Source organism: Sminthopsis crassicaudata, chromosome 2, assembly GCF_048593235.1.
Source record: "Sminthopsis crassicaudata isolate SCR6 chromosome 2, ASM4859323v1, whole genome shotgun sequence".
Classification (NCBI taxonomy): domain Eukaryota; kingdom Metazoa; phylum Chordata; class Mammalia; order Dasyuromorphia; family Dasyuridae; genus Sminthopsis; species Sminthopsis crassicaudata.
The window spans coordinates 7,248,278-7,274,785 of NC_133618.1; the positions used below are offsets into that span (position 1 = coordinate 7,248,278).

General features: G+C 41.5%; 1 pseudogene; it reads left to right on the forward strand.

The window, feature by feature from the left end:
• The first annotated feature begins 5,851 nt into the window (after positions 1-5,851).
• Positions 5,852-26,508, forward strand: part of LOC141552567 (small ubiquitin-related modifier 2 pseudogene) — a 47,192-nt pseudogene continuing 26,535 nt past the window's right edge.

Here is a 26,508-nt window from a genome sequence, read left to right on the forward strand (position 1 = left end):
CTATCTTTGAATCTGTAAAATGGGGATAAAAATGCCTATCAAAACTACCTCCAAATGTGGTGGTGGTACCCAAAGGAGGAAAACTTGGCCCAAGTTTAAAATCAATAAACATATATGTTGTCTTTTTGTCCTTGTTAGTTTCTTCACTTCTGTGTAACCTAGGAGGAGAACTTTTTCTGTTTATTGTTTTGTTGCTCTTAGAAAAAAGGGGTGAGGGTGTTGGCTTTGGAATCAGGAGGGCTTGAATTCAAATCCTTCCAAAATCACAAACTATGTGTCCCTAGAATGTCTTTTGGCTTCAATGTGTGAGGGATGTAGAAGACCCTTACTCAAAATGACTACTCAGAGATCATTCAGTAAAAAGCAGAAGAATTGTTTATTGAAAACCTCCGGAGGATGAGCCATCCCATCATGAGATAAGAAAGAGAAAACTCGAGGTAGGAGGGCTAAAGAAGTAGTAAAGATACAAGCTTTTATACAAGAGATTATATCACAAGGAAGAGAACACTGAGAAGGGGAGGGGGAGTCATCTAATTGGTTGTTGCTCTTTGGAGAGATTGGAATGGAAGGTTTCTGTTTCTCCGAAATCACCTGATTTCTAGGAAACAGAAAATCAGGCCTTCAGGCGTAATCAAGCAGATAGTGGTCCAGCTAATAGACTAAACATCGATAAATGTCAAATACTGATAAATGCCATCCGCGCAGGTTAAGTAAATATGGTTATAGCTGGCCAAGGCTCAAGTAAATGCACATATTATAAAGGTCAGAGGGGAAACACAGAAATAATGAAAATAAAATACAGTAAAAGAATTCACACATTCCTGTAAGTTCTTCACTTTATCTCTCTCTATTCCACACAGATGCAATGTTGGCACTGGATTCCAAGACCTCAAAATCCCTTCCACCTTGAAATCTCAATTTCTGATTCTATTATTCGCCGAAAGAGGGGCAAGAAACCTTCCTCTGGCTCCTTGATCTTTGAGGTGACTGCATGGCTGTCTTAGGACACACATTGATTAGGAATTGGGGAATCTTCTCTCTTTTTTTCTGTGTTTCTCAGTCTTTTTTTATTTCTACTTTTCTGAACTGTTCTCTCAATCTCTCTCTCTCTCATCTTTTTTTTTCAATACTCTTTCCCTCTCTCATATCTGTCTCTGTCTCTTTCTGTCTATCTATCCATATTTATCCTTTCTTGTGCCTGAATCTCTTTATTCCCTTCTCACTCTCTCCATTTCTGGCCATTTCTTTCTCTCTGCATCTCTCTATTTTTCTGCTTCTGTCTCCATGTCTCCATTTGGGTCTTTCTCATTTTGTCTCTGCCTCTATCTCTCTTCTTCTTCTATCACAGAAGGACGACTAATCGGACATGCTCTAATTCCTTCTCACAGGTCTCTGTTATTTTCCACCTTGATGCATTGACAGTTTCTGTCGGGAGTCTGATGCTCCTTAGATTTTTTTCATTTCTGTTCATCTGATTCCTTGAAGTCACCAGAATTATGCAATGTTTGAGCTGTAATGGATCTTTAAAATAAACTATATAATGTCAGAGTTGGGAGGGACTTTGGAAGTGAGAATGCAGAACATATGAGCAGAGAGGGATTTTAGAACATAAATCATATGCTGTCAGAGTGGGAGAGAATAGGGACCGTTAGAGCTGGAGGGACCTAGAGAGCAGAAAGTTGCAATGTAGAGTATGGGTCCTTGCCTCCCTGCTATTTAAGGTGTCTCATGTCAGAGCTGGGAGGGGCCTTGGATTTGACAGAGGCCATTACCCTTATCTTAGGAATGAGGAAATTGAAGCTTAAAGAGATACTGAATTCATTTCCCCAACATCCCGAAAATGGTGAGTGGAATAGCTGTTTGGACATTTGGAAAGAAGAAAGAAAAGGAGGATTTATTAAGGAACTGCTTTGTGCCAGGAAATGGACTAACCATTTTACAAGTATTATCCTCATAATCATCTTGGAAAATAGATCCTATTACACTGAAAGCTAGATGCTATAATGGCTAGAGCATTGGATCCGGAGTCAGGAGGACTTGAATTCAAATCCCGCCTCAAAAAATTGATAGCTGGGTCATGTGAGGCATTTAACTCCTATTTGCCATTTAACTCCTATTTACCTCAGTTTCTCCAAAGGTGAAATGGCTATATTTATTATATAACATTGAAAGATTGTTGTGAGGATCAAATAATATTTGTAAAATATTTAGCATGATACATTGACATATAGAAGGAATTTAATGAATGCTTGTTTCCTTTCTTCTTCTTCTTCTTCTTCTTCTTCTTCTTCTTCTTCTTCTTCTTCTTCTTCTTCTTCTTCTTCTTCTTCTTCTTCTTCTTCTTCTTCTTCTTCTTCTTCTTCTTCTTCTTCTTCTTCTTCTTCTTCTTCTTCTTCTTCTTGTATAGTTGAGAAAATCGAGGTAGACAGTGTACTCAGGATTATACAGCCAGTCAGTGTCTATGGCTCAATTTGAATTCTTACAGGTCTCTGTGGGAGGGAGCATGACATAGTGGAAACAGCACAAGACTTGGAATCTGGAGGGTCTGGGTTCAAGTCCCGCCTTGGAGAAGTATTAGCTGTGCAGTCCTGGGCAAATTATCTCACCTCTCTGGACTTTAGTTTACATTCATGTAAAATGGGGCAGGATAATACTAGTACCTGCTTCACAGGTACTCTTCAGATCAGTTAGGATAATACTTTTAAAGGGTTAGCAAAGCATTTTTAGCACAGTACAAAAGCAGTCCTTTCTAATTAGAAGAGCAAGTGCTCATCTGGTATTTAGGATAAAATGAGAAAATAATTGTAAAACACTTAGCACAGTGCCTGGCACCCAATAAGTGATGTATAAATGTTAGCTGTTTTACTATGATTTTTTAAGGTTTGCAAAGTACTTTGTGTCAACTCATTTGTTCCTCACAATAGACCTGGGTTGTTCTTTCATTTATTTATTTTTTTTGCTGAGGCAATTGGGGTTAAGTGACTTGCCCAGGGTCACACAGCTAGGAAGTGTTAGGTGTCTGAGATCAGATTTGAACTCAGGTCATTCTGACTTCAGGTCCCACTGCACCACTTAGCTGCCCCTCTGGGTTATTTTAACCTAATTTTACAAATGAGGAAACTGAGGCACACAAAAATGAATTCTCTGAAGTGTCTCAGGCAGGTTTTGAATTCCATTCTTCATGACTCTCATCCTGCACTCTGCCTACTGCAGCACCAGCTGCCTCTTCCAGACTCATTTCCACACACATGCTGGCTGCTAATGAGTCCTACCCGATTCTACAACTGCTGCATAACAGCTGGTACCTATCTGATGGCAAAGGATGATGCAGGCCCTTGGGGACATAGGTTTATGCTGTAGCCTGACTCGGGATGCTGTAGAAGAAGCCCAAAGATCACCATTTAGATATGGATCGACTGGTTTATTACCTGAAGCTTTTATAGAACTTGAAACTTTGCATTGTTTACATTTAATCCTCTAGACCAGAGGTCCTCAAACTTTTTAAACAGGGGGCCAATTCCCTGTCCCTCAGACTGTTGGAGGCCGGACTATAGTAAAAACAAAAGCTCACACTCTGTCTCTGCCCCTCAGCCCATTTGCCACAACCTGGCAGGCCGCATTAACATCTTCAGCGGGCAGCATCCGGCCCGCAGGCCGTAGTTTGAGAACCCTTGCTCTATACTGTTCAGTCCCTTTTCAGTCATGTCTGATTCTTCGTGATCCCATTTGGGATTTTCTTCTCAAAGAGACTGACGTGGGCTGCCATTTTCTTCTCTAGCTCATTTTACAATGAGGAAACTGAGGCAGACAGAGGTTAGTGACCTTCCCAGGATCTCATAGCTAATAAGTCTCTGCAGCTGGATTTGAACTCAGGAAAATGAGTCTTCCTGATTTAAGATAAGTGTTCTATCTGCTATGCTACTTAGCTGTCCATTTAATACTTACAATAACCCTAAGTAATTTTATAGATGAAGAGACTGAGGATCAGAGATACTAAATGATTTTCCCAAAGTCATACAGCCAGTAAATATTAGAGCTGGATTGTCTTTCTGATTCAAAGTCAGGGGCTCTGTCCATTATTCCAGCCTGTTTCTTATAGGAAAATATTAATTCTGCTCTTTACAAAGTACTTCTCCCTCCCCAAAGAGCCTCATTAATGCCCTACGGTATATCTGCAATCATCGTTTCTCCTTTCTGCTAGATCCTGACCCCCACAAGAGTCAGAACAGTGTCTGTTAACATTGGCTCTTTTTCAGCACTGAACTTGTTGCTTTTCACAAAGAAAATGCTTAATAAAAGTACTGAATGGATGAACTGGGATCTGGACGGGACCAGTGATTGCACTGATACAAGGATTTCTCTTTGTTAGTTAGTCTGGAGACTTTAATCTCTTCTGTCTCTACTTCCTTTGAATTCCAAGTCAGAGAAGTCCTTGGGTGTCCCAACCGTAAGTCAGATACTTGTCTGGATCAAGGGAATGTGGTTCAACCACAGACACAAATAACTAAGAGAAAAGACTGACTTTTCTTCAGCAACCCTAAGGGGGGCAGATATGGCCTTGTCTTGACTACTGTCAGCCAGACCTTAGCCAGGATTTCATTCTGTCCTCTCTAGTCACTCCTTCCCTGCAGACCACCAAACCAAGGAAAGTTTCCAGGAGTAGGACCAAGACAAGCCCAGTAAAAATGATGCTTTTACTGCTCCAAAAACAAAGAGCAGAGAACAGTAGGATGACTTCCCAGCTCCATAGCATACGGCCATGTCTTGACCACAGCGTCCCCTGTGTTTATGTTATCCCATGAATAAGGTTTGGCCATAGAGATTTCTAGTCCGTCACTTCCAGCGTATTCTCTGGCCATGTATATTCCCCAAGCCCTTTGTGTATGATAGATACTTGGTATGAATTTTATTCCATTGAACTGGAGAAAGCTGGAGAAGAAATGGAGAAACCCCACAAAGGAGATTATTTTCCAGTCGCTTTATTTGCTGTTATTAATGTCTTTTGTTTGAACTATTATAGCCTGTTGCTGACTGGTAAAAGGAAGCACATTTTTAGGAGCTTGTGAGCTGTAGTTTTGAGTGGACATGGGCCTACTATTTATTATAAACATGGAGGGCTTTTCTTGGAGCCCTATGTGTAAGAGAGAGGTGATTGTTCTCTGACACTGATGTATTCCCAGAGTTATTACTCCTACTTTGAAGTGAAAAAATTGAAGTTAAGAAAGACAAGCCTCAAGTCTATCAAGAAAAAATGGTATTCTTTTGACTATACTCTGTTAGTTATTTCTAGACCAAGATTATTTATTACTCATTATAATCACTGAAGCAGCACTTTAAGATCTATAAAGGGTTTTACATCTGTCACTGTATTTGAATCTCCTGGTAGGATCCATCATCATAAGTATAATAAATCTTATTGTCCCTATTTTATAAACGTGGATGGTGGCTCAGAGAAACTATAGTGGATCTCAGAATTAGGGCTGATGGGATTTTAGCTGTCACCCATTTCAGGACTTATATTGTAGATGTGGAAACTGGAGTCTAGGAAGATGAGGTAAGTTGCCAGGATTTGAACCCAGGTGGTCAGTCACCAAACCGAGTGAACTTTCTTCTGAAGCAGTGATGGTGGCTGGTCCTTTGTTCTCTAAGAGGGGAAAGATGACAGCACTATGTTAGAGTTGAGTTACAGGGTGACTCTGGATGATCAGACCAGCACGAGCTTGGGATGCTCTGCCACAGCTTGGACACAAAGAGTCCCATGCACGTTTAGGATGGATTCTCTGACTCTGAGCATCTGATTCAGTTCCTCTTTACTCATAGAACACAGCACCTTCTTTGATGAGGGTACACCATGCTGAGCAGTCCCGGGTGAGTGTTTCCCATGTCATGCAGTTGTTGAGATTGTCTCCTTATATTGCTATTTCTGACCACCTTGTGAGCACTTGGTCTGGGTGAGTTCTCCATAAAGTAATGTTGGGGACAAACATATATTTGGCATTTGAATCACGTGGCCAGCCCCACGAAGTTGTGCTCTCTGCAGTAGAGTTGGAATGCTTGGTAGTTGAGTTCGAGAAAGGGTCTCAGTGACTGGTATCTTATCCTGCTGGGGGAATCTTCAGAATCTTCCTAAGACAATTCAAATAGAAGTGATTTAGTTTCCCAGCATGGCTCTGGGGCACTGTCCCAGGTATACAACAATGAGCTCTGTAGACCTTCAGTTTGATAGTCACTCTAATACCTTTCCTCTCCCTCATGTTCCTTTGGAGCCTCCCAAACACTGAGCTAGCTTTAGTAATGTTTGCATCAACCTCATCATTCATGTGAACTGCCAAGGTATCCACAGCCCTGACAGTTTCTCCATTTGCTATAAGCAGTGTTTCAGGACAAATGGCATGGTGCTGGCTGATGGAACATCTGCTTTCTTGTTATTAATTATTAGGGCAAAATGAGCACAAACAACAGATAATTGATCCGTACTTTGTGCTTCACTGAGTGCACAGTCACCTGCAAACAAGAATTCATGCACCAACACTCTCCCCACTTTAGTTTCGGCTTGTACCCTTTTCAAATGGAAGAATTTACCATCAGTGAGACAGCTGACTTTGACGCCATGTTTGCTATCATTGAAATGTTCGACACCAAGGCTGAAAATATCATGCTCAAAAGTATGGGAGCTCCGAATCCAACAACAACAACAAAATTCAGTTCTGTACATATATATTGTACCTAGGATATACTATAAGAGATTTAATATGTATGGGAATGCCTGCCATCTAGGGGAGGGGGAGGAGGGAAGGTGGGAAAAACTCGGAACAGAAGGAAGTACAAGGGATAATGTTGTAAAAAAATTACCGATGCTTCTGTATTGTCATGTTATAATTATAAAAATTAATTAAAAAAATATGGGAGCAAGTACACAGTCATATTCCACTCTACTGTGATTGGGAAAGCTGGAGAGTATTGGCCATTGTCCAGGACATGGCAAGCATGCCATTGTGAAATGGACATACTATATGGATGAGCTTCTCTGGGCAACCATATTTTGACCTAATTTTCCATCATGACTGAAAGTATCAAAGTCCTTGGATCTACAAATATCATATACAGATCTCTGTCTGCTCCTGGCGGTTCTCCTGGAGTTGTTGGACAGCAAACACTATATCAACTGTTCCTTGGCCCTTGGCTCTCAGTTGACAATCTTCTAGGTGTAGGATCAGCTTAGTAAGGAGGACTCTGGCAAGAGCCTTGCCAGCAATGACTAAGAGAGAGATCCCCCTGTAATTGCTACAGGATAATCTCTTCCAGTCGCTTTTATAGAGATAGACAATGGAGTCATCTTTAAATTATTCTGCCATATAAGCTCAAAAATGTTGGTCAGTTTTTGTATGAGCAACGGACATCTCACTCCCTCTGTAAATCTCAGCTGGAATAGAATCAGCACCAGGTACTTTGTCACAGGAGAGGAGCCTAATGGTATTCAAGACTTCTTATTCAGTTGGAATTTCAGCTGTGGAGGATTGACTTCAACCTGAGGTAAATGGCCAAAGGCTTCAGCATTGATTGATGGTCTGTTGAAAACATTATTGGAGATATTCAGCTCATTTTCCTAGGATTATTTATATCTTTATCACTAATCAATGTGGCTTCATCAGCACTGAATAGTTGAAATGCACCATAGCTCTTTGGCCCATAAATAGCCTTCGGGGCATCGTAAAAGTGCTTTGCATTATTACTCTAAGTATAAAATTGAATTTCATCTGCCTACTTAATGAGGCGAGAATTCTGCATCTCTAAATTTTTCTTGAGCTTTACTTTTGATGGAGTTAAATGCTGTCTTCTTAAAGATGGATGAACTATCACGATGCTAATCCCTGTGGAGTTCTCAGTTTTCATTTAGCAGCTTCTGAATTTCCCCATCATTTTCATCAAACTGATCTTGATGTTTGTGAGTGTTCTGACCTAGATGACTAAATGCAGCAGTGTATACCGAATCTCTGAAAGCTGCCCACTTTGTTTCTGCTGCCAACTGTGTGTTGACTCAACTTTCTTTCCAAGTTAGTAAAGGACTCCTTTACTTAGAGAAGCACTCTAACCTGTTGACTTTAAACCTTCTGGGAGTTGTTTTGCCTTGGGACCACTACTTTTGTTGTTCGCTTGGAGAGGAAAAGTCTGTGATCAGTCCAGCACTCTGCACCACATATTACCTTTGTCATTCTCAGGACAATACAACCGATATTCAATATCTGCCAGTGTTTGCTTTGGAGGGGCCTCCATGAAATTTTATTGCCTTTTGGTAAACAGAATACAGCGTTGGTGACGAAAAGGTCTTAAGATGCTCAAGTTTTCAGGAGTAAAAGACCATTGCTGTTGTTATTTCCAACTCCATTCCTCCCTAACATGTCTAGTAGTCTGAACTACCAGTTTTAGTACCTAGTTCTGATTTTAAAGTCATCCAGAATTATGAACTTGTCTTCTTTTGGCAGGAGTGATAAGGGTCTCCAAGTCTTCAAAAAGTTTTTGTAATGGTGGGAATATAGACACTGATGAAGATGGTGTGGCGTTTTTCTTCAAGGGACAATTACATTGTCATGAGCCTGTCATTCTCTCCTTTTGGAAGGCAGACAAGTTTGTTTACTAGATTAGTTTTGTTTACAAAACTTATGCCAGCTTCCCTGTGCTCCCCTTCACCGTGTCCACTTCAGAAATACACACATCCAGCTCTAACTTTGGTAAGCTGGACTTCATTTGCCAGCCTTGTCTCACTCAAGGATGCTATTTGGATGTTCGGCTTTCAGGTGTATTGGATTTCCCGTTGTGTTTAAGTATGCACACTTTCCATATGCTGGTGTTTTTTATGCAGATGGTTTTGTACGCTGTTTTCCTTTTGTGTTTTGACTATAGGATGGGATCCCCATTTGCAGCAGTAGATCAGACCAGGTTTGGGTAATCCTGTGATATTTAAGGTACCTTTCCTAGCCCTTTCCTCACACCTGGAGGGGAGCGGTGGGATCTTTAAGAGGCTGTTCAGACACCCAGGGAGCTGCTGGATCCCATTGCTGCTTCCAATGAGAAGACTTTATGGCCTGCATTGTGACTACAACCCCAGGTTATTTGCACTGCTTCTTCTTCATTTGTTTGTTGCTCCTGAGCTAGGTAAAGAAGGTAAAGGAGTATGGGTGATATCTTTGGATTTATCCTTAAATTGGATTTAAGTTGCATGAAGTCATTAGTTTTACTCCCTCTTCTAGAGTCATCACTGTCCAGTGGTAGGACAAAGTCCAGACAACTTATTATGACCTGAGATGGCGTGGCTGTCCTTGACTTCTACAATGTTTAACTAATCTCTAAGTGCTCCACAGTGGCCATTTCAGCTTCTTTGAAGGCTGTGGGGATGATCTCTTCTCATCTGCTCATTCCTCCAGAGGAAATCCCACATGCTTGGGGTAGACCCCCCCAGCTCACCAAGGGTTTTGAGACCTTTTGGTTACCCTCAACCTAGTTAAGGACAAACCAATTCTTTCTCCAGCCTGGGGAATTAAAATGGCCACAGGAACATCGGGGAAAAAGAAAATCAAAGAATCTGAGCCCCAAATCAAAGTTTGCTGGAACTCTTGCAAGTGTTTCTGTTTGGCAAACATTGCTAGAAAACACAGATGTTTTCTTCTTGGAGGCTGAGACTTTGGCTGTTAACACAGCTGAAAAATGCATCATTGGGATGTTTCATTTGGAAACTCCATAGCCAGGAAAAGACTCTCAGAGGCCATCTCGTCTAATCCTTCCACTTGCAGATAAGGAAACTGAGGCCCAGGGAAACGAAGTGACTTGCTGAGGGTCATGGAGCTAGTCATTGTTCTCTGTAGGAGAGAACCCTCTGGCTCCCAGCAGAGAGCTTCCCACTATTCCTCACTGTCGCCTCCTCCTCCCTAAAGCAAGAACCTTTGACAGGTTCTCATCTGGCCCCCTAGGATTCCTTTTGGTGACTCCCGTAGGAAATGCTGTGTGAGATGTTCAAAGGTCTATTTGGGCCCTCGCTGGACACTGAAGATCCTGGGGCAGGGAATGATAGGCTAAGAATTCTGCTTTAGGAGGAGACAGGTAGATTTAGGAGGAGTTGGGATAGATTTTATTTTTAAGGAACCTTGAATACCAGGGTAAGGAGTTATCTCCTGCTGCTGTTGCTCCTCCGCTTCTTCTATCTCTTTCTCCTTTCTTTTCCTCCTCCCTTTTCCCTCCTCATCCTCTTCCTCCTCCTTGTCTTCTTCTTCTATTTTCTCTCCCTTATTTACTTTTTGCTGTCCAGTTCTTCCTCAGGGGACAGATCTGAGCTTAGCCTGGAATAGTGAAGTCTCTAGACCTCCATGATACCATTTGGGCATTTGAAGGGCTCGGATCTAGAAGGGCTTCACTCGGTCCCAGACAGGAAGCTGCCAAAAGACCAGTTTAGGTTTGACAAACAGAACCAGCGAGCCTTCCCGGTGATCTGAGGCATCCTGAGGGCTGCTTTGAGAGGCTGCAGGCTTTCCTTCCCAGAGGTCTTCAAACAGGTCAGAATGGCCACTTGGGGGCGTGTCAGAGTGGGGATTGTTCTTGATGAGCTTGATGAGATGCCCCTGAGCCTCAATGAGCCGACTCTATTACTTGTTCTCTCATTAGCTTTGTCTCAGTGTTCTTGCTGGTCAGTGTTTCCCTACAGCCTGATTTTTGTCAGCCAGTGTTATAACCTTCCGCCCAGCTCAGCAAACTTGATAGGCAAGATGTCTGTCTATTCCAATTGCTGATAGAACAGTCACCACCTCAGAGGGAGAGCCGCCTCCCTGGGCATCCCTTCTGGGGTGACAGCAGAGCCATTAATGGTGGCTGCTTGGGTCTGGCTGACCTTGAGGTCACCATTCCAGGCAGCCAGTCAGGTGAGGCAGAAGGGGCTCAGGTAGGGCTGGGACTGTTTCCCCATTACTGTGTGTGACTGTGTGTCTCTGACTACAAATATGTGTATATGTGACTGTGTGTGTATGTACGTGGGTGTGACTGTGTGTCTCTATGACTACATATAGGTGTATGTATGACTGTGTGTCTGTGTATGACTGTGACTGTGATTCTCTGTGACTGCTTGCACATATAAGTGTGATTGTGTGTCTGTGTCTCTGTGTGTCTCTATGATGACATATATGTGTCGGTGTGACTGTGCGTGTGTCTGTGTGACTCCTGTGTGTGGTACTGTATCTGTGGGTGTTTTGTGTATATGACTGTGTGTCTGTGTCTCTATGACTATATGTATATACATGTGTGTCTCTGACTACAAATATGTGTATATGTGATTGTGACTGTGTGTATGTACGTGGGTGTGACTGTGTGTCTCTATGACTACATATATGTGTATGTTTGACTGTGTGTGTGTGACTGTGATTCTCTGTGTGACTGCTTGCATATATAAGTGTGATTGTGTGTCTGTGTCTCTGTTTGTCTCTATGACTACATATATGTGTCGGTGTGACTGTGCGTGTGTCTGTGTGACTCCTGTGTGTGGTACTGTATCTGTGGGTGTTTTGTGTATATGACTGTGTGTCTGTGTATGACTGTGATTCTCTGTGTGACTGCTTGCATATATAAGTGTGATTGTGTGTTTGTCTCTGACTACAAATATGTGTATATGTGACTGTGACTGTGTGTATGTAAGTGGGTGTGACTGTGTGTCTCTATGACTACATATATGTGTATGTTTGACTGTGTGTGTGTGACTGTGATTCTCTGTGTGACTGCTTGCATATATATGTGATTGTGTGTCTGTGTCTCTGTTTGTCTCTATGACTACATATATGTGTCGGTGTGACTGTGCGTGTGTCTGTGTGACTCCTGTGTGTGGTACTGTATCTGTGGGTGTTTTGTGTATATGACTGTGTGTCTGTGTATGACTGTGATTCTCTGTGTGACTGCTTGCATATATAAGTGTGATTGTGTGTCTGTGTCTCTGTTTGTCTCTATGACTACATATATGTGTCGGTGTGACTGTGCGTGTGTCTGTGTGACTCCTGTGTGTGGTACTGTATCTGTGGGTGTTTTGTGTATATGACTGTGTGTCTGTGTATGACTGTGATTCTCTGTGTGACTGCTTGCATATATAAGTGTGATTGTGTGTCTGTTTGTCTCTGACTACAAATATGTGTATATGTGACTGTGACTGTGTGTATGTACATGGGTGTGACTGTGTGTCTCTATGACTACATATATGTGTATGTTTGACTGTGTGTGTGTGACTGTGATTCTCTGTGTGACTGCTTGCATATATGTGTGATTGTGTGTCTGTGTCTCTGTGTGTCTCTATGACTACATATATGTGTCAGTGTGACGGTGCATGTGTCTGTGTGACCCTGTGTGTGGTACTGTATCTGTGGGTGTTTTGTGTATATGACTGTGTGTCTGTGTCTCTATGACTACATGTATATACATGTGTGTCTCTGTGTGTCTCTATTATTATTCTGCCTCCCCCCCTCCGTGTCCTCCATTGGCCCCCAGAATCCCGGACCGCTTTCAAACACAAGCTGAGACTCAGCAGCTGGACAGAGTCTATGCTGCTGCCCCTGTCCCAGCTGCTAGGGCTTCCCCCTAAAACAAGGTGATTACCTTGCATTTATTACACAGATATTTCACATCTCCACATTCATTCACGTGCACATTTATGTGTGTTCTCTCTCCTACCTGGAGGCCAGAGATCGATTTGTACTTTTCTTTCTATTCCTAGCAGCCAGTGTAGTGCTTGGTACATAGGAGGTGTTTAATAAATGCTTCTCTGTTAATTGACAGAAGGAGCAAATTTCAAGAGAAACACTTAGGGGTCGGGGTTCTTTCCCCTTCTCCATGAGAGAGAGGGTATTGGACACACTGAAATGGAGTAGGAACAAATTCTCTGGCAAGGGAGAGGGGAAGAAAACATCTGGGTGGGCTCTGCAGCTGGGCAGAGAAGAGTGCTTCCCTTTCCCTCATTCCCTGACTGCCCTGCTTCTTTTCCTTGTCTGGCTCCAGCCTGGGGGACCTGCAGCAGATGTACCATGATGCATCTGGCCCCCCTAGTCTCACTGGGATATGGCCTTTTGGTTTCCAGGTTTGGGAGCATGTAGGAGCACAGGGAGAGACTTCCTCTCTGGCCTCTGGCCTTTGAGAAGTTGTGTCTCCCTCCCCACCCATCCATCCCAACCTGGGGGAAAGGGCTTTTCGGGTCTGATCCTGGATGTGAACAACAGGGGGAAGCTGAGATAAAGGGGTCTGAGCTGGCCAAGTCGTCAGGGAGCAATGAATGGCAGCTGCTAGGAACTGTCCACAGGCTGCTCTTATCTGAGAGGGGGGATATGTCATTGCCCCCTCCCCCTCCAGCCCCTGCCCCATGATACCTTCTCTGTAATTAGTGTGAATCCAGCCATAATTCATCAAAAACGTCCTTCAGCCGATACGGTTCAAGCAGTTCTTATAGTGTAGAACGTTACCAGAGTCACCCGGGGTCCCAGGCAGGCTGGGTGGTACAGTGGGTGGAGTCTGGGGTTGGGAGGACCAGAGTCAGAATCTGGCCTCAGATGCCAGCTGTGTGACCCTGGCCAGGTCACTTAATCTCTGCCTACCTCAATTTCCTTATCAGAAAAAGAAGGGGGATAATAATAGCATCTACCCTCTAGGGCTGGTCGAATGAGATAAACTTAGTGCTTGGAACACATAGTATATAAATGTTACTATTAATAATTGCAATAGCCAGTTTGGGTCAGAGGCAGGATTTGAATTCAGCCTTCCTTGTGCCTCCCGGGTCTCCTAAGCAAAGACTCCAATCCTCCCGAGGATCTGGGAGTTCCAGCCAAGGACACAGATTCTGCTCTGGTCCTAGCTCGTCCACCCTATGTCACTGTATCCATGTCCTCCCACAAATCTATCCACTCTACTGCTGACCCTCCTCACTTTCTCCTGATACTGTAAGGAGCCACCCACCCATCACCCTTTGCTCTTGTCATATGAAAAGGTGACCTTGAAAGTTGTTCGGGACCACCAAGGGTCACTGTATTCTTTTTAGCCAATGAAACTTTGTCCTTTGCTTTCCGTCACGAACTGTCAGCCATGTTTGGGTTACCTATCTGTCACATTTCCCAGTCGAATATTAACTTCTTGGAAAAAAAGAGACTGTTTCCCTTTTTATCAAAGCCCCAGCAGAGTACCACGCACCCAGTAAATACTCAATAAATATTTGATTGAACTAAATTAATCAGATAATTCCAAATTGTTCTAATCGGATATCCTCTTCTGCTGCAAATGACTCCAGATTTTGAGGTGGTGGGCTAAGTCTCAGCCCCCTCTGCTCTATTTCTATCCAGTGTAAGACTCCACCTTGAATTCATAGATAGAAAAAAAAACCTCTGGATTAATGCTTTGTCAACTAAAAAAAATCAGTATTAGGAACATAGCTGGAGAGGGTGTGGGCTAGAAGAAGGACAATCAATATTTCATTATCATATCTCCAGAGGTTCCCAAGGAAATGTATGCAGGAGGAAGGAGATTTGAAGGAAGAAAAATGGGGTCTATAAATGGTACAGTGAAGTCAGTGTTTTTACATTTTCCTCAGAAGAAAACATCATGTCCATTTTAGCCAAGTAAAAATGGCTATTTTAACAATTTATAACTTCTCTTTGCTAGGTACAAATGCACGGCAGTGATGTCTCCAAAAAGATATATCTCTCTACCCCTCCCAAGGAGGAGAGGAGGCTTTAAAATGAAATTTATTTCCTGATGTCTTTTCGAGTGGGCTGACTGAAGAGCATCACAGTGTATCAGGAGGCTGGGGATTCTTAGAACACAGAATGAGCAATGATAGAACTTGGAAGGATCTTAGAACAGAAAGTATAGAACATCAGACCCTGGAAGCATCTTTACTGAACGATATGGAACTTTGGGGGCTTTTCAATGTGAAGCATTGAGGGAGGCACTTAAAAGAACAATGTCGGAGCTTCCTGGGGACCCTGAAGCACTTTTGAGTGGGAGGAAATGGACCAATATGTCCCACCTAATGTTCTGGTAGCTAATTTCTTGAATATTTAACCAGGAAGATGGAAGGCCAGGGAGGGATGTGTTGAACTGGGCATTCACAATACTGCTGGTCCTACTCCCGGACTGCTTTCTTTCTTGGATCTCAGTTTTTTTATCTGTTCCATGAAGGAGTTGGTCTAGGTGGCTTCTAGCATCCTTTCCAGATCTGGATCGCTGACCTAGGAACACAGATGCCCCAAGAGATCTTGTCTTAGATTGGGGCTCTCTGGCCAAGAACTTCCAAAGATTGTCTGGCTTGGTGTCTTGGAGGCTGGTCCACATGCCAAATCAGGAGCATCTAAGCTGCAAATGATTTTGCTGTCCATTGAGTTTCTTCCATTTGTCCATATAAAAGTCATTTCAGCCCTTTTACATTCATTATCTAATTTTAGTTGACAACCCCCTCGATAGCTCTGAGCCCTCGGACCACTCTCTGAGCTGCCTGGCTCCCATGCCTTCCTGCAGACAGGTTGGACCACAAATGGTATTCCTCCACCTCCTACCTGTTGAATTCATACTTGTGCTTGGTACCATCTCCTAGCAGCCTTCCCTGGTTCCAGCCTGGGGGACCCGCAGCAGATGTACCACTCTATTTGCCAGTGGCTTTTGGTCTCCATTCTCTCTGGCCTTCTCAGGCCAGATTGTTTCTGATTTATTTATCCTTCTGGCAGACTGGGAGCTAACTGAGGTCAGGGTGCTGTCCTATTTGAGTTTCTGAATTTTGAAGTTTCCATCACTCAACAATAAAAATTGTATAAATTGTAGAAAAACAATTCTGAGCCTGGAAGTGGGTACAAAAATAGTCCTCATTGACTGAAGAGACCAAGTTCTGGTCCTTTACTAGATATATGATCTTAAACAAGTCATTGCATACACAAGAGTCTTGTTTTTCTCATCTGTACAATGGGGATAAGAAAGCTTCCTTTACTTACTTCAAAAGCATTTTGTGAGAACAGTGACTTATAAATTGTAAAATATAGTAGAAATAAGACTAACATTTCTTTCTTCTTACATTAGTGTTACGGAGTTCATCCACAAATGATCTGGGAATAAATGGTCGTCCTGTAATGGATATTTTTCACATTTCATGAAGTCGTTAAATTGTATCTGGGCTCATGTTCTGGTAGCTAATACGGTCTCATCATTAAATTTCATCTGTTACTGAAGAGGGGATGAATCCCAGCATTGGGATTTGTTATTTGTTAATTTATGAATATTAGTGAGTATTTGATGTATATTTTTGGCTGTTTGAATTATCTTTTTAGATAGTTAGCAGGTTCTTCAATTTTCTGCATCTAATACTTTTTCTAGATTCATAGGTTTAGAACTGAAAGGATTTTTTGCAGAATTTTCCCCAGATCATCCAGATTTCTAGATCGAGGCGGACCTGAGATCAGAACATACGTCTTCGAACAATGTTTTTGGTGGTTTGTTTTGGTCCTGACCCATTCTAACAGCAATAGTCCCAGCTAGAAGCAGTAGCTAACAGCTTGTCTGACAAAACACACCATTGCATTAGTGGACCACATGGTCAATCTGTGTTATAGTAGCCAATAATGCTAGGCTATATTAAGCCGGCTTGGGTCCAAGACTAAGGAAATAAGGTTCCTGTGGTTCTCTGTTCTGACCTGTCTGCATTTGGAACAAAATATAATGTTCTGGGCACTACAATTTGGGTAAGTGATGGAAAAGTGGAGAAAAGTCTGGAGGTCAGAAATGCAGATGATGCAGGATTTTCAGTTCATGATATCGATGGTTCTATTGAAGAAACTTGGAGTGTTTAGTCTAGAAAAGAGAAGACTCAGGAGAAATGATAATTGCAGATAAGTATATGAAGGGCTTTCATGGGGGGAAAAAAGGGACTATTGTTGTATTGGGCTTTAGGGAAGGTGAACACTGAAGAGGCAAATTTAAGTTCAATATCAGGAAAAACTTTTGAAAAATTGGGGAGACAGAATTCTTGTTTAGGTATAGATCCTTTGGGTCTCTGAGATCCCAGGATTCTATGACACTCAGATTTATTTATCTTTTAATATTTTCTAAGCATTGGTGACCTCCTTCTAGCACATTGTCCCATCTCTCCTCAACCTCGCTGCTCTGGTGTAGTGTCTTGATTACACATCACATCTTGACATTTTCTTCTCACCATCAGTTTTTTTGAATAATTCTATTTTTTTCCTCTGGGATTCAATTCCTTCAGAAAGAATTTGACAAGTAGGGTTAATTTGGATGGCAGCCAAAAACGTTCATCCCTTTATTCTCAATGTGATTTGCTCTTCACAAATCTCTTTCCTCCAGCAATACGTCTTTTTGAAGGCACAGCCATGTCAACATTTGTGTCTTTGAATTTAGTACTTACATCTCCATGGAAAATCAGGTCCATGACGGTCAGTTTTCACTGGGAAAGTGATTCTCTTGCTCAATGAATTATGCCCATTATACACAAAGCTGGCAAACTGATATTCCTAAAGTACCTCATTCCTCCCCTCAAGAATCTCCAAGTGGCTCTTTCTTGCCTCTAGAAGCAAATATTCCTCTGCTGGGAATTGAAAGCCCTTCACAATCTGGCTTCAGCTTTCTTTTCCAGCCTAATTACATTTTAATCCTCTTCATATATTTTATAGTTTATTCAAGTCATGGCTATGTGGATAGAGTGCTGAGACCGGAGTACAGAAGACCTAATTCAAATGCAACCCTAGTTCCCTATAAGCTTTATGACTTTGGGCAAGTCACTAAAGTTTTATCTGCCTCAGTTTATGAAACTGTAAAATGGGAATAATAATAGCATCTACCTCTCCAGGTGTTGTGATAATTAGAGGAGATAATATTTTTCCCATGTTTAACTCAGTGCTTAGCACATAATAAGGACTTAACAAATCTCCTTTCCCTAAGTGGATGCCCTTCAATTGGGGAATGGCCGAACAAGTTATGGCATATGAATGTAATGTAATATTATTGTTCCATAAGAAATGATCAGCAGCACGAGTTCAGAAAGGCCTGGAGAGAGAGCCATGAACTGATGCTGAGTGAAATTAATAGAACTAAGAGAACATTGTACATGGCAACAACAAGATTATGTGATGATCAACTTTGATGAACTTGACTCTTTTCCACGATGAGGTGATTCAGGCCAATTCCATTAGACTTTTTTTTTAGAGTGATAAAGGAGGGTTCGGAAGTAAAGTTAAAGTCTAATTAGTAAAAGGTGAAGGTAGAGATAAAAGGGCACCAGAAATAGGATTCCCGTGGACAGAGATCCTTGGCATGCCAGGTGTAAGGCTGCCATGTTAGGAACCTCTGCTTCCGTTAGACTTGTGATGGAGAGAGCCATATGCATCCAGAAAGAGGACTTTGGGGACTGAGTGCGGATCACTACCTAAGATTTGCTCCTTTGTTGTTGTTTGCTTGTTTTGTTTCTCATTTTTTCCCCTTTTTGATCTGATTTTTCTTGTGCAGCATGATAAATGTGGAAATGTGTTTATAAGAATTGCACATGTTTTAACATCTATTGGATTGCCTACCGTGTAGGGGAGAAAGGTGGGAGGAAAGGAGGGAGAACAATTTGAAACACAAAATTTTGCAGAGGTGAATGTTGAAAACTACCTTTGCATGTGTTTTGAAAAGTGAAAATTTATTATTATAAAAAAGCAGCAAAAATCAAAACTAAAATTAATAAAAATTTAAAAATCTCATTTTCTCTTTTTCTCCTTGCAGTTGAAGGAATTGGGCCCATTTAATTGTGAAGAGAGATGTGAATTGGAGCACAATGACAATATTCAAATAATTGAAGGACTTTCCAGTAATAGAAGGTTTGGGCTTGTTCTGATTGGCTCCAGAGGATGCATCCAGGCTTGCAGCATGCATTACATGTTCCTCTACTGTTCCCATCCCTCCTTTGCCTGATTACCCACAAAAGCAATGTTTATAAATGATTCCCCAGCATTCATTTACAGAGAATATCTAGGAAATGCTAAGGTAAGCTTTTGCATTAATTTGAGACGGATATCAACACCCTTAAGGAAAAAGGCATGAAAAGCAAGACCTTACTTGGGGCATAAGTGCTTTCCTGAAGCTGTTTGCTGTTTTTTAAAAAAATTTTATATGGAAATTTTATGTAGAAGTTTTGCAGCTTAAGAAAAGTCATGCTAAATTCTGATATCTGAATAGTATGAGTTAATGAAGAGTATTTAGAAGCAGAACGCCTGGGTTTAAACTCTGTGGTTGCTGTTTGTGTGACATGTTCAATAAGTCCCTTGTGTGCTCTGGGTCTTCGTTTTCTCAATTATAAATAGGATGTTGAAGTCATTCTATAAAGTCCTTTCTATTTCCAAGTCATGTGATCTTGGGAAAGTTGCAGAAGTGGTTCGTGTGGAAGGAGAAACTTGTAAAAAGTGGGACTCACTGCATGTTTATGAAATTGAAATGGTGAGAATCTTCAAGACCAATTTGTCAAGGATGCTCTAGAGAGGTTGCTTCTACATGGATGGACTAATTGTTCTTTGAGATCTTTCTCACAGCTGAGATTCTATGATTATAGTCTGAAGGAGCAGAGGACCTCTAGCCAGGAGAAGAGAAGATTAGGGGTAGGAGTGAAGTGGTAGATGATGGCAGACCAAGCAGCTATTCTGCTTCAAGACCTATTCTGCTTGTCTGCAGAGAACCAGTAATGGGTGGGAGGCTGCAAAGTGGCAGATTTAGGCAGGTCAGGGAAAGAAGCTCACACTTAGAGCTGTCCCAAAGTAGAAGGTGCTGAATACAGGCGCTGAGCTGCCTCCCTCTCACTGGAGGTCTTCAAGCCCTTGTTGGGAATGTTATATTGGAAATATCTTGGTGGGGTAGGTTGCTTTAGATTTCTGTGATTCTAGGATATCTTTAGCTTGCTTGCTTGAAATCTTTCATTATCGCTTTTGTAAATTAGACCTTAATTTCCCCAGGAACAAACCACTTAAGCATGACGAAGAAATGAAACAGATTTAATTTTAGAGGCTCTCAGAATTAGAAGAAATGCGAAAAGGCAGGCACGTGGAAACCATTGTAAACCGTGGTTCCATTTCTAAGGAAAATAGGCAAATGTTTCTTTGGAAGAAGAAATTAGGAGATGATATGAAACCACATTTCTAATCTGGCAGCTGTGTGCCCATCACATAAAGTAGGCAAGTAACTGAAGGTTTCTTGAGATGTATTTGATTTCTTGGTACCTGGAAGCATTTGGATCATAGCTCTTTTGTGTACTTCTGAATTATTTCAGAGTAGAGCTCTTTATGTCTCCTTTGCCTCTAATTAAAATTATAATGATTCAAAAATGGAATGTTCTGCTTTGTGGGACTGGTGAGTTCCCTGTCACTGGATGTTTTCAAGTGGAGACTGAATGACCCACTGTGGAGACATTGTCTAGAAGAGATTTCTTCTCTGAGATGAGTTGGAACTCAGAGGCTTGCCTCAATTTGGAGGGAATCAATTTTAGGGGTCTAGGAGTTCCACAAGTATAGGGCTTTGATTTTTCCCCCCATTCTCTACTATGAATATAGTGTACTTGCTTCCATTTTTGTGCTATTGAATCGGTTTAATCATGCAGTAACTGAGTATGATGGTTCCTCTAGCTCATCCATCTTCAAATCCCTCTTTTAAATTTCAGCTCCAAGAGCTTAAATAAAATCTTCCAAGATTCCCCATTATCCCTAAGTAAATTTTTAAAATCTTTTTTTATGGTATTCAAAGCCCTCCATAATTTGGTGCCATTCTCTCCTTCTGAACTTATCTCACTGATTTATTGGTATGAATACTGACTTTAGAGAGAGAGGACCTCAGTTAAAATTGTGACTCTGCCATGTTACTTATCAACTTTGACACCAGAAGAAAGTCAAACTTTTCTGGGACTTGATTTTCTCATCTATAAAATGGAGAGATAGAACTAGATGATGCTTATTACTACTTCCAGCTGACTTTTTGACCATAGAACTCTGTTTTTGCACTTACCTTGCCTCTATATAGTTTATATTCCAGGCCAACTAACCAGCTCTCTGGCTCACAAATTCAGATTAGTCCTTAATTCCCCAGTCTTTGCTCTAGCTTTCTCTTTATATACAAGGTTTCTTTCCTATCTTTCCCTGTTGAACCTTTCAAAACTTCAGCATCCTTTCTTTCAAGAAGGCTTTCCTTGAATCTCTCCTACCCCAGTTCTAATAATGCCATTTTTCTTTACATCTTAGAGATTATTTCCCATTTCTAATGCATGTATCATATAGGTTTGTGTCTGATTAAAAAAAAATTATAAGTGCCACAGGGCAGCACTTGTGCCTCATTTAAGTTATTGTATCTGGCCTGGCCCTGAGCATGGCACTCAGCACATAGTAGGTACTTAATGGATGTTTCTTTATCCAAGTCAGATTATTCTGCCTCTGCTGAATAGGGCCAAATATTAGTTCCAACTGTTTCTCTTCATCTGCTCATCTACAAGTGGGTCATTTAAATAAACCCTTTTCTATCCCCTGGTGATAATATTGGCTATGCAGTGCTGGAAATTAGATGTCAGAATGGGAAATGTTAAATACAATAATAGCACCGACAAATTACAGAGCTGTTTGGATATGCGCAGGGAATTTTAAGCTAGCATTAGCGGAGCCATGCACCAACACATTAGAGCTTCAATTGAAGACGGTGCCGGCTCTTGGAGAGTCAGGACCGAGATAATGAAGTGAAGCTCTAAGGTGTTCGTGTGTTTTCTGATGATAAACATGTCTCTTTTCTTCTCAATTTTCCCCATATTTCCTCGGATAATCACCTTAATTACATATATTTAAATGGCGCTAAGAGGGAGGGATGATATCAAGTAGTGTGTGCATCACAGACCCAATTAATCCCACCGTTGCCATGCTCTCTTTCCACCCTGATTTTGAATTTGTAAAGAACTCAATTTGCCAGGCCTTCTCGCTTGTTTGTCATGCTTAGAATTTTTAGTCCCTTTTCTGGGGTCTCAGACACTGACTAGCTGGGTGATCCTGGACAAGTCACTTAACTCCCGGTTTTCTTAATCCGCTGGAGAAGGAAATGAAACCACGCCAGCATTTTTGCCAAGAAAGGCTGCCATGGACAGCATTGGTTTGTGATGGGCGTAAGGTCATAAAGGGCCAGACATGACTGAATTGGCTTAACAACAACTAAACGACTGGGGCTACTTCCCCATAAATAACTGGAGCTATTTCCCCATAAATGAGTGGGGCTATTTCCCCATAAATGAGTGGGGCTATTTCCCAATAAACGGGTGGGGTTATTTCCCCATAAATGACTGGGATTATTTCCTCATAAACAAGTGGGGCTATTTCCTCATAAATGATTGGGGTTACTTCCCCATAAATAACTGGAGCTATTTCCCAATAAATGAGTGGGGCTATTTCCCAATAAATGACTGGGGTTATTTCCCCATAAATGACTGGGGTTATTTCCTCATAAATGATTGGGGCAATTTTCCCATCTCCCACTTGTACTAATAGGTTGTGTCCCCAGACAGTATCTGTCCTCTCAAGCTCAAGGGGTAGCTGTGCAGTGGCTACTTCTAATTGTATAACTCATATCCTCCACTGGTATAATTCATTACTAATCAACCAGCAGAATGAATTGGCTCTCAGCAAAGGCATTTACTTAAGAACAGTATATTGAAAGACGTTCCCCTAATAAATCCAGGTCAGACTTTCTCATGGGGGATGTCTTCCCCAAACATGTCAAGGCTTCCCTTGGCAGAATGAGCAGATAAGAATAATTTGTTCTGATGGCTAGGAAGGTCACTGGAACTGGCGCTGTGGGGTGCTTACAGCTTGGTCAGACATCAAAGATGCCCAGCCATGGCCTCCCTGGCCATCTCTGGTCCGCTGAACTCCAGGGACTCTGGAAGAAAAAATGAAGCTGACAGCTTGGTGCAGCTCTGGCTCACTGAAATACACTTCACAAGCAAGTCAAGACATCACCCCAGGATGTCACTGGGCCTCTTTGAAAAGGAAGGATGAAAAACTTACGAAATCCATAGGAGTATAATGGTACTGAAGCACATGACTTCCGAGTCCTGGTATGGCAGGACCTAGAAGTCCTTTCCTCCTTCTCCTGCCTTCTCTCTAACCTGCATTTGTGGGAGGAGGGAACTCGGCTATTGTGATTGGCCTGAGAGAAAAACATCCAATTCTGCTTCTTCTTGGGGTTCATCTAACATCCTAATTTTGTGGATGAGAGAACTGAGACCCAGACAATTTAAATGGATTTCCTGAGAACACAGGATAAGTTGATCGAAAGGTTGTAACTAGAATCCAAGATTTTTAGCTTCAGGAGTGCTTATGCTAATCAGCAAGCATTAATTAAGAATCTACTATGTTCCAGGTAGGGTAATGGGGGATACTTAAAGGAATATCTTGAGAGTATCTACTCTCAAGGAGCTCACAATCTACTGGAGGCAAAACATGCAAACAACTATGTATACACAAAACAGAGTGGATAAGTGGTGTGGGGCTTGGTAACTTTGGAAGTAAGGCTTTAACTGATATACAGAATTCTCTCACAGGGGCCAAGAAGGGTGCTCTGTGTGTGTGTGTGTGTGATTGTGTGTGTGTGTGTGTGTGTATGTGTGTGTGTGTGTGTGTGTGTGTGTGTGAAGCTTTATTAGTGCCATTTTACATATGAAAAGAAGTTAATTGTCAATGACTTGGGTAACTTCCAATATGGGACGTTTATTAAATTTCTAGATAAAAAGATGAGAGGAATAGATAGCTTACTATATTGGCTATAAAAAGTAAGAATTGATGTTAGGATTATTAAGTGCTAAATCGGTTGTCTAATTTAGCATGGTACTTAACAATTCTCTAGCTCACACCTTTAGTTCACATCTTTAAAAGGAGTTCTGAAAAGGAGTATACACACCTTTAAAAAGAGCAAGTTCATTGGTTGTAAGTAGTTCCCACAAGCCCCTGGAGTACCCACAAGCCCATTCTCTGGAAGTTTAAAAGAGAAGGGCAGTCTGGAAGGAAGCAGTCTGGAAGGAAGCAGTCTGGATTGGGTCACGGACAAGACGACTTTCCAGGAGAACTTCTGGAAAACTGGAGGAGATTCAGAGCCAGGATTCAGGAAGAAGAGGATTCGAGATTCTACCTTCACTCTGGCTGGAGGCTCCAGAAGCCTCCCAAGAAACCTGCACACAGAGAAAAGGATTTACAGAAAAGAAACCTCCTCCCAGAGAAGGATTACAATTGAGAGACAACAGAACATTAGTAATAAATAATTATTGGCGCCCAACATGGGGCAAGGACTTATTCTGAGCCCTTCAGAGGAGGTAGCTTGTTCTTGATATTTTGGTGCCCGAACAGGGACTTGAACCCTGGACCCTCAGAACACTATAAATTGTAAAAGATCTGCTCAGCCAAAAATGTTTGGTGAATGTAACAATTAAAAACAATTCTAATTGTGGGACCAAAAAAATCTGCAAGATGAATCAGGCTGACATTTTTCTTTCTAAAGCTAGACTGGCTCTTTATGGTCATTGCTTCTTTCTCTAAATGTTCTGATAATTCATGCTCTCTAATTCCTTATTCCTATTCCATTCCACGATACTGGCAGTAGTATCATGTAGGAGAGTCAGAAGGCCAGGCACCCCCCTGTCTCTACTTTCTTAGCCTTGATATTCCATTATAACTCATTCCATGAACACCATGAAGATTTAAATTCTGTTCCAGGTTAATCTGCCTGACTGTATAATGCATTGCTTATTATTTCATCGAGCTATTAAGGAGCATCAGGAATGAGAATGTTTTCAATTAAATTTTGCACTTTCTCTGGAAATCAAATATATAATTACTTCCTTCAACATTGTTTATGAAAGTGACTAATTCTTTACTTGGAGCTTCTTGACTCCTGCTATTTTTTACCAGACTTCCTCTCCTAGTAATTAGTAATAAATCATAGGAATGATAATTGGGTTACTTAAAACGCATGGAGAGTTGATCAGTTATTAATTTTTATATGTAGGGTTGGATCAGGGAGATTTAATGGCAGAAATCAGACTTGCAACTGTGATTTTAAAAGTATATTTTCTTTATTGAGAAATGTGGGAATTGTCAATTTAACTATTCCCCACCCGGGATAAAATTCTAATTTTTGTCTTGATATATTCCCCATAGGCCCCCACCTCTATGCAATTTTCTAGAAGGAAAAATTGTTCAGACCTGCATTTCCAGCTTTGATCCATCTTAGATTCCCAGTTCCAACTACCTTCAATATATTTTCCCCTTCCTCCCCACTTCCCTTTGCTCAGAGTTTTGTACCAGAACTTCAAAGTTAACATGACTCAAAATAATCTCATTCTGTTTTCTGTCAAGCCAGCTCCCCTTCATACTTTATCACTTGGTCTCTGCCCCCCCCAACCTACAGATTATCTTGGACTCTTCCTTTTACAGTCACTAATAATTCCCACTGATTGAGCACTTTAAGGTTTATAAGGGTCTAACAGTTCTCTTTCCCATAATAACAGTATGGACTATTATGGCCATTCACTAAGGGGAACTAGTTTTCTCATGGAGACACACATTGGAGGTAAGAGTAAGCTCAGCTCTCCTGAGACTTCCCACTCTAGCCTCCTAGACATCCCACTGCCTCCAACCTTCAGCTATAAAGCACTTTTAATTATGTCTCCAGCCTATTTCTCATTATTTCCACTTTCCTCATCCTAGTCAAGGCTTTCATTATGGACACCCTTGATGACTGCAGTTGTTAACACTTCTCATTTCCCCTCTACCTTTCTGTCTTTCATCTGACTACCAGAAATCTTTCTTTTCTTCCCTCACTCATGTCAATCGCCTTCCTTCTAACTGTTTTGAAAAAATGGAGTTCACCCAAGATGGCCTTTCTTAAGCTATCTACCTTCAGTTTTCACCCATATCATCCTTTTCCTCTCCAGTCTAAGAGAGGGAAGCGCCCCTCTACCTGCTCAAGTCTAAATTGTTTGTATTCTCAGTCTCATCCTTACTATTTCTCTTGTGATTTAGCTTTGAATGTATCTTTCTCTCCCTTCTTTTTGTGAGATCAATACATTGTTTTATTTCAAGTGTTTATATATTTTTCTCAATAATATTTTATTTTTATAAATGTACATAAAGATAGTTTTCAACATTCATTTTTGTAAGACTTTGTTTTCCAAATTTTTCTCCCTCTCTCCCTTATCTCTTCCCAAGCAAGCAAGCAAGCAATCTGATATATAGGTTAGACATATACAAGCCTTTAAAACATGTTCCATATTCATCATATTGTGAAAGAAAAATCAGACCAAAGTGGGGAAAACATGTTTCTCACTCTTTTCTGCATCTTCTCTTCCTCCCTCCTTCTCCTTCCTTCCTTCCTTCCTTCCTTCCTTCCTTCCTTCCTTCCTTCCTTCCTTCCTTCCTTCCTTCCTTCCTTCCTTCCTTCCTTCCTTCCTTCCTTCCT